The sequence below is a fragment of the Choloepus didactylus genome, chromosome 12 (genome assembly GCF_015220235.1).
Source record: "Choloepus didactylus isolate mChoDid1 chromosome 12, mChoDid1.pri, whole genome shotgun sequence".
NCBI lineage: Eukaryota > Metazoa > Chordata > Mammalia > Pilosa > Megalonychidae > Choloepus > Choloepus didactylus.
The window spans coordinates 3,701,902-3,710,955 of NC_051318.1; positions in this window are offsets into that span (position 1 = coordinate 3,701,902).

The following is a 9,054-nucleotide window of genomic DNA, read 5'->3' on the forward strand; positions in this document are numbered from 1 at the left end:
ATATTTCCTGTATTAAAGGATTTCTGAATATTATATTCCATCCTTTTGGAAGCCTCAAACTAAGCAATCACTGTCTTTTCCTCATGGTTGACCAGAAAAAACCATTATTTCAATATTGTCCATTTTAGTAAAGTCACAAACCCTCCACAGCCAGCGTCACATTGTTCTATGTGTTGTATACAATAGCAGTAGCTAACACTTGACAGAGTTACGATTATGACCATCACAATATTATAGTAAGAAATTGGAATGACCCCCATTAATGAGAAGTGTTCGCATATGCTGAGGCTTTGCTACGTAAGATGGAAATTTCTAATTACAGAAAACAAAAAACAAAACACTATACATCTACTCATCTGCAGTGAATTTGTTTTATGCAAGCATAATTCACTTTTTCTGAATTAGCAGATAGAGAGAGAAAAAGAAAAGGCCATTGTGGTATCATCCAATGACTTAGAAGCTGAGTTTTGTGCTTCCTTTCAAGCACCTGATGTTACTGCCTTGCTCCGGCAGCCCCGGTTTCAGTTCCTCCCGCCTGTCTGGCCAGCAGTGGACCCGTGACAACGTGCAACATTCCCTGGAAACCGGACTATACCTCACATCTGGGAGCTCTCCCAGCAGCCGGAGCTTCATGTCGGGCTGTAGAAATCTGCCCGGTGGGAGCTAAACTGTGATTTTATTCAGGCTCTGCATGAGGACTGGAAAATTATATGCATGGATAATGAAGATATCTCCAGGAGAAGAGAGAAAAGACAAAAGGGGGTTGAACAGACTAAAGCAGCCCAGGTAGAGGAGAGCGCTGTGGTCTCGGCGGCAGAGGCTGAACGGAGACTGCTTCCCATCAAATTTCCCATCGTGATTCTGCTGGAGCTCGGTTAACATCCACTGTGCTTACAAGGAACGGGCTGGGGTCCGGCCCCAGGAGGGAGGGACGCAGCCTGGCCCGGGCCCTGGGGGAACACAGAGGCTGTGGACTCACAGGGTGCACCCAGCCAGGTAAAGTGTGGGATCCGAAAACACCTCCTGGAGGACAGGCTGCCTGGGGTGTGTGGGATGGCTCACGCTGATGCATAATGGAGAGGCCATTGGACTGAGACCCAGAGGGCTTTGTTCAAGCCCCAGGCCTGCTCCTCTCCTGGGCTGAGAGGAAATCATAATCGCCGAGGGTTGTCGCCCCTTGCTGTGCGAAGGCAGGGGCCATGCCAGAGACTTCACATCCATCAGCCGCCCTGCTGGGAGACCAGGCTACTTTAACTCCCATTTACAGACGTGGAAACCGCATTTCATACACATCTAGGACACCTGCTCGAGGTCAAGGGATGAGCGGAGTAAGTGCATTTGAGCCACTGCTGTCAGCTTCCACTACAAACTCTCTAAATTGGAGCTAATAACACCCATCCTATTCACCTTGGAAAATCCTATGAGGTTCATATAAAATAGTGTAGTTGAAAGTGCTTGGAAAGTGTACATCCAGTGAAAATGCCAGGCACCCATTCTTCTCCCGGCCGCTGCACACTCGCTCACCGGGCACTGCTACTCCGTCAACACATGCACCTGTTCTCCCCAGCCCGGAGCCACAAACACCCTTAGAGACAATGGCGTTAGTTTAGTGCCCAGAGGCTGCACGGATTGGTGACTTCACCAACCCTGGGACACGTGTCCAGGGCTACAAGCGACTCTTGCCTCCCTCCTGCCACTCTCAGCTCAACGCTGCAGCCCTGGACTCCTGGAGCTCATACGTTGACAGGAAGCACAGGGGGGTGGGGAGGGGTGCTCCAGGAGATCTGGAGGATTCCGTCCAGGGCTTGCTTGTCCACCGACGACCTAGCCCCCAGGTCCTGCTCCAGAAGGAGCCGTGAGTGTCCCCTCTTGGCTTCAGGGCTCACCTCCCTGGGACCCTGTGCGTGGACTTCCTGCAGTTCCTGGAGCTCCTTTCTAATTAAGCATCTTGTCCTGAGGTGGGGAGGGCCTCTGGGACCGTCCGCTGTGAGGTGGCTGTCAGGGGCACCAAGCCCAAAGGTGAGCAGGATAGAGGACGGGAGGGAGGAGAGGACGGCTTGAGGGCTCCCAGCTGTGAGCAGAGGCCTCACCCACAGGCTCTTCCCCTCTGCTCCTCCCTCAGGGCTCCACTGCCTCCTGCAGGTCACGAGGTGGACACAAGGAAGTCCGAGGGCAGCAGAGGCGGCTCCTTCTCCAAACCCAGCATTGGCCCCGAGCGCAGGCTGGAGAGTCAAATGGAATGTTTCATATATATAAATGTCCCACTTTTAATGTATTTAAAGCTTGCCTCGGTGTTTAGTCTAGGAGACGTGTAACGGTGGGGTATAGGGTCCCCAGCAGCCCCTGGAGTGAACACGCTGAAAACAGTTGTTCATTCTGGAGGGTCCTATTCTGCAAACGATGCCCCTTTAAGCTCTTACATTTCTAACAAGAGATGGGTGCTGCGGGGCAGTGCTGCCCACACATCACCTGGGGGTCTTATCAGAATGCAGATTCTGATTCAGTAGCTCTCGGGTGGGGCTGGAGAGGGCACATCTCTACCGAGCTCCCAGACACGCAGACGCCGACCCAGGAGCACTTTGAGCAGCGAGGCTGCAAGAGATGCAAAAGTAAACAAAATAACATTTCTGCTGGGAAGGAGTTTATATGTTGTCACAAGATCAGCCAGTCTTAAGTTACTTGCCTGAAAGTACCAGCCTGAAGCTTTTCAGATGATTTTAAGCATCTTTGACTAATTTTCAAAGCATAAAACCTGGAGGATTCTCCTGTGTAAACGATTTGCCTACACCTTTGGAGCTCAATTGTTTTCAAAAAGCAAACTTTGGAGTTATGCTTTGCAGTCCAATTCCTGGCTCTCAGACATTAGCACAGAGCTTTAGTTCCCCTGGAATGTGATTATATACGAGAACCAAAATGTCTAATAACATACCAGACATTTATTTCAGAAACCCCCCTTGCGTCAGTGTTGAGCATACGGTCGGTCACTCGCTTGGTGGTTTGCACTGACAGCATTTCACGCTGCTCCCTGGGAAAGTGGGGGTTGCTTCTGCTGGCCCGGAGGCCCCACTGGGCACTGGGCAGCAGCCGAGGCCGGCGGCAGCCTCCTCACGATGCCTGAAGGGGTCTCTCAACTCAGGACACGGAAAGAATTGGATAAGAGCCATCAAAGGGTTGTATGAAGTGCACTAACAGATCATTTAAACACATCTGTGTGGAAAAATTATGAATAGCATATAAATTTACATGTACATCAGCGCAGGTGATTACGCCTTCCCTTGGGCAGCAGTTTTCAACCTGTGTCCCAAAGACCTCAGTGTCCTTTAAACGTTCCCAGGCTCACTTAAGGAACGCGCTCTGGGTGCCTCTGGGAGGCGCTGCTTCCCCCCCACCCTCCGAGGCGGGCGAGGCCGGGCGCTCCTGTGGGAAGCGGCCACCTGGGGCCCACGTGCAGGACACTGAGGGGAACGGGGCGGCGTGGGGGCAGCGGGACCCCAAGGCACTGAGCCTGTGGGAGGGAGCAGGAGGGAGGGGGCAGGTGGGACAAGGCCCCTGGGCCCTGGTGCGGTTCTAAGAACCTTCTCCCAAGACTGTCCAGGGGTCCAAGCGGAAGCTGCCATCAGAACCTGGCTCGCTGCAGCGGTCCTTCCCTGCGGTCCCGGCTGTGCCCACGGGTCAGAGGCAGCCCTAGGGAGCAGGGCCTTGGCACAAGCCAGTGGTGGGTTTTAGAGCGGACAGCTGGACCTGGATCAGGGGCAGCCGGGGTGGGTCAGGGGCAGTGGGGGCTGGGTTGGGGCAGCTGGGGCTGGGTCGTGCATCCTGAGGGGTCCCTGCAAGGCCACCACTCTTCGGCCAAGTGAAGGCTGTGAGAATTCCAGCAGTGGAGCCATCATTTAAACTCTTCTGACCCAGACTCAGGTGCCCAGCAGAGGCCTCGCCTCCGCCCGCGCACAGCCCCTGCCGACGGAGCACTTATTCGCTGGCATCTCAAGGCCACCAGGGCCCCTGAGACCACAGCCTGGCAGCGCTGCCCGGGAGGGCCTCCATCCCCGACCCCAGGCCGCCCCTCACTCCTGCCCGCAGCCCGGCCTGTGCTTGTTCCGAGGCCGGTGCTGGGGGAACAGCCCTCTCCCTTGGCGGCCGGTCACCCTTCCTGTTGCTAGCCCCTGGCTGGCCAATGGAGTGGACAGAGAGGTGGCAGCGAGCTGTGACCGCCACAGCCAGGACACGCGCTCACCCGGCCACATGCTTTCCCCGAGCGTGGCCCCCGGGAAAGCGGAAATACCTGCAGCTCCCATCTGAGGTCGGGGGTCCGGGCACCTTCTCCTGCCCTTTCGCGCCTCTGCAGACAGAGGTCTCAGGGTGGCAGAGCCGCGGGGACTTGGGGTTTTTTTATTGCAGCGCAGCCTAGAGTGACGTGACCACAGAGCCATCCACCACACACAGAGCCGGGGGGCGAGTCCCGCACAGCTTCTCTCACTGTCAGCAGAGGCCCTTCCTCGATCCCCCCGAGTTTAGTCCAGAAAGGGGCAACTTCCAAGCTCCGTGTGCCCTAGAAGACTCTTCCCTGCAACTTAGCAGTCCCCTCCTGGGGCAGTTTCCTGCCGCCCGGGCAATGTCCCCCTTGGCTCCGCGGACTGACCTGCTGCTGCTCAGCTGCTCCACGCGCACAAACGGCCTCGCGGCGCACGCTGGGCTCCTGGTGGGCTTTGGAGCTGCGTCCCCCCACCACGTCACCACAAAGCCCGAGTCTTTATAGCATCACGAAACCATTCTTCAGAGATCAAAGAAGAAATCGTCTGTTTTATGTAGGCATTTCCAAAGCAAGTGTCATTTATGACACATCAGAGTACCTGTAACAAGAAGCTGTTGCTTACCTAATCGCAGCTCAATAAAGAAGCAGGAACACGTCTATTTCGAAGGCAAAAGTCTTCCCTCTGAGAAGATGGGGAAATACGCCGAGGCAGAAGAGAGAGCAAAGCAAATATATCTGGGTCCGTCTCTCAAAAAACCAATGTGCTCCCAATTGTCATCTAAGGAACTCCTTTTGTTTCAAGACCCCAGTAAAAGTCTTCCTTTATCTTCTAGCTTCTTCTACTATAGCAAATGCAGGGACTCTGAAGACGAAGAACGCTGTACATACACTGATACCAGATACTCCTACCTTCACTTGTGATTTTTCCTTTTGACCTCATTTTATCTAAACATACTTTGGACAACTTTATATGTCCCAGTTCTATCCCTTTATAGTTGATCAAATCAAGGGCTAGTGTTTGTATACAAACAGGGTAATCCATTCATTCATTGGACAAAATATTGTCGAATCTCCCCCATGAAGCCAGAAGCGGGGAGCGCAGTGCTTGAGGGGGAGACGTGGCCGGCAGCGGGGGGGACGGGGGACGAGGAGCCCGAGAGCACTGCTGAGGTGTCACCTCCCAGGCAGCTGCAGGTTCTACCAGGTACGTGCAAGTGGGGAAAGGTGCTTCAGAGAGAGAGCGGCACGTGAGGGGGACACGGGCAGGAGGACGGGGCCCATCCGGGAGAAGTACCCGGCAAGGCTGCAGCAAACACCGTTAACTGGACAGGCTCTTGTGGAGGGGGCTGCACGCCCCTTATTTTATCCCAGTGGAGATAAGACATGGAAGAGCCAGATGTGGGGAAGAGATGGCATCAGTCGCATTTCAGAGAACTCTGGAGATGGGGTAAAGGACGCTGAGGGGCCGTCGGAGGTGGCCCCAACGATCGATTCCCATGACAAACGGCAGAAGGTCAGGCCAGGGCTGCGGCAGCAGAACAGGGACACGGATGCAGCATCAGGAAAGAAGTCCTGCTAGGGCTGACACTGGGAGAAATTCTAGGGTGACATATCATCTCAGCGTTAAGCTCCTCTCCCTGCCCTTCTCTCGCCCTAAACGTCAGAGCTGCCGGACCACATTGCCTGTCCGAGCTTGCTCTCAGTGCCTGACGGGGAGGGATGTCCAGGAGAAGGGAGTCTGAAGTAAGAGGGTCTCCCATCCGCTTAAAGGCCCACCCTGTGCCACCCCCTCCCACAGCCCTCAACCACCCTGAGGTGGTGCCTTCCTCGTGACCGACATTCACACTCCTGCCCAAGCAGACAATGAAATGCATTCTTGTTGCCATTTATTGTTTTTTGCAGAATTGGGCAGACTCTCAGATCGCCAAATCTGGTATTTCCCAAGGGTGAGTCTTACACCTGAAGGAGCACAGGATTTTAAGGAGTTAAATCCTGCGTTTGGGCGTTGAATATTTTAGTGTCTATTAGGAAATCCCTAGCTAGCCTATCAGTTCCGTGATTTCAGGAACATTACTGCTCAAAAGAGGTTAAGTTAAAAAGTAGCTCATTTTAAAGGCAACATCGATGACTGAGAACCGGCGGTTGGAGCCGAGGGACACTGTGTCGGGTACCTGCTGGGGCCGGCCTGCTGTTTCCCGACACCAAATGCTCTGCCCGGGCACACAGCTGGATGCACCTCCGGCCCCGTGCAGGAAGAAGGGGCTTGCCGCCCCACGCCCATCCTCTCCCCTCGCAGTGAGGGTCTCAGTCCCGAAGGGTCCTGTAAGGTCCTGTGGGCACAAATGCTCCCCTTTCCCAGTCCTCACCTTGTACGTGAGGCACCAGGGACACCCGGGAGGTGCTAAAGCAATGAGCTCCCGCAAAGCCAAGAGGGAAGCGAGACCCAGTGTCCTGTCCGAGGGTCCCGGTGTCGGGCCCCATTGCCGGGAGTACAGGCCTCCACCGTGTTGGAGCCACTCAGTGTCCATTTCCCTGAAAGAACGAGCCGCTGAGATTCACCACGACTGCAGAAAGTGCACTGTAGAATGTGAAATCGGTATCCAATGATGCCACGAGCTGTAGACCAAGTGGGAGAGGCTGTCCTGTCCAGGAGGGGTGAGAGTGGTGGGTGGGCCCCGGCCAGGCCCTTGCCCTCCCCCAGCCCCCACCTGGCCGTTTCCTCGGCCTCTTCATCTCCTATTTGGTTGGAGGCCCCTCAATGGGACACTTCCCCCTGGAGTCCGTAACTCCAGCCCTGGCTGCTCTCAGGGGCAGGGGCACACAAGTGCAGGGCCCTGGGCGAGGATGGCAAGCGCCTCCCGGAGCCGCGTCCAGGCTGACGATGGGTCACCTGCGGCCTCCCCCGCCTGCCCCGTGGCCGTCGAACTGCCCTGCAGCTAAGGGAACTCCCTGGCACGGGGGCAGGGGCTCCCGCTTCACGGCTGCCGCCCAGTGCAGACGCCCGGCTGGGACTGGGGTTCCCTGTATCTTTTTTCTCCCTTTGCTTCCAACCATGGAAAAATGAAGTTGGTTTTGTCTTTGTACGTGACGGCCCAGGCACCGAGCCTAGGATGGGACATCAGCAGTGGAGCGAAGTCACTGACCCTACAGTGAACTCTTGACCGTGTGGGGAAGGAGCTGCCCGTGTGACGATGAACTGTGGCGGGGAGGGAGGTTCAGGAAGGAAAGGTCCATGTGAACGTGGGTCCGCTGAGGACACGTCCGTGTCTGCAGCGGTGATTGAGCCGAGTCAGTCCCCAGCCCACACCCACTGTGGGACGAGCCTCCCTTTGCCGGGCGGCTGGTCGACCCAGCTGTGGGGGGCACACAAGGGGTGGGTGACTGTGTTGCCTGGTGGGGTCAACGCACCCAGAGGCAGGGGCCTGTGCTGGTGCCTTCAGGGGGGACTCGCCGAGGTCGGGCCCTCTCAGCGCCCGTTCTGCCTCCTTCGAACCACGACATGAGTCTCCCATGACCCCCTCCCACCCCCAGGCTTCTCCCCACGTGGCCCCCACCTCCGCCCATGACTCTGGTAATTGAGCCTTGACTAGTCTGTTTTTTTTTAAAAAAAAACTACCATCAAGTCCAACAATCACTAAAAACCATTAGAAATAAACAACCTGTTGCCTAAATAAGTGCATCTACATCCGGTGAGACTGAAAGGAAGGGGTGCCCTCCCCAAAATGAAAAATCACAACGGGAGACCTCGGGTCTTGCACGCTGGCCTGGGCGCTGGGGCTGGAGGCCGACGGGGACCGGCCGTCACCTCGGAGGACCCCTCCCCGCCCAGGGGCCCACCCCCATCCCCATCAGTCGGTCGGATGGGACACAAAGCCCGGGAACAGCTCAGCCCAGCTGTGCGGGCTTCAGTTTCAAGGATCGGGGGTGCAGCAGGTTTAGGGGTTTCCGTTCCGCGGTGGCGGCAGCTGAGAGGACACAGGGGCACTGGCACAGTCTGGGCAGGCGTCTCCTGTCTTGGGTGTCAGCCTGACCAGGTGTCAGCAGACGCTGTTCCCCAAGGGCTTTCTCCCGGCCCACATCGGCAAGGGCCCCACGATGCATGGTCATCTGTGGGTTTCTCGGAGACCCGAGTGTGTCTGAGGCCACAGAGCCAGACGGACATGCAACTCGCACAGCCCAGCCCCGGCCAGACCAGTTCCCTGCTGGCCAGCGGAGTGGGGGGCAGGGGACCACCACGACATTTTAAACACAAGCATCACTGCTTATGGACATGTTCTTAGGAAATACAAAAACCATGTGTTATGTGATCGACATCAAATGTGGGGAAGAAAAATAATGGGATGGAGGAGGGATGACAGAGGCTTCTGTGTGTCTCACACGCTGCGTGGAAGGTGTTCTCCTTATGTATGATAAAAGGAAACGCAAGCCAGAGCAGAGGCCCGTCTTTGCAGTCGGGGATTTCTCTGCTCACACACTGAGGGAGGCTTTGTGGCCTGAAATCAAGGCTACATTTTAGATCAGGTTTTAGAAACAAAAGCCTCCCTTACAAAATAATTCACAACCGAGGACCTACTCCTACAAGGTCTCTTCTGGCTGAAGCAAAAGATTCTAAAACAAGACTATCACCAAGGAAAGAAAACGTGGTTGCATCTGGGTCCAAACTGCCACAGTTGGAGACAGAACGGAAGGCGCCGGCCAGGTGAGCCGGTGGAGGGGGCGCAGCTTCCCTGGCAGTGCCCTCAGTCTGCTACCACCAGGTCTCGGCCGGAGGGGCCCCTTCTCACTGCACCCGGGGGGGCGAC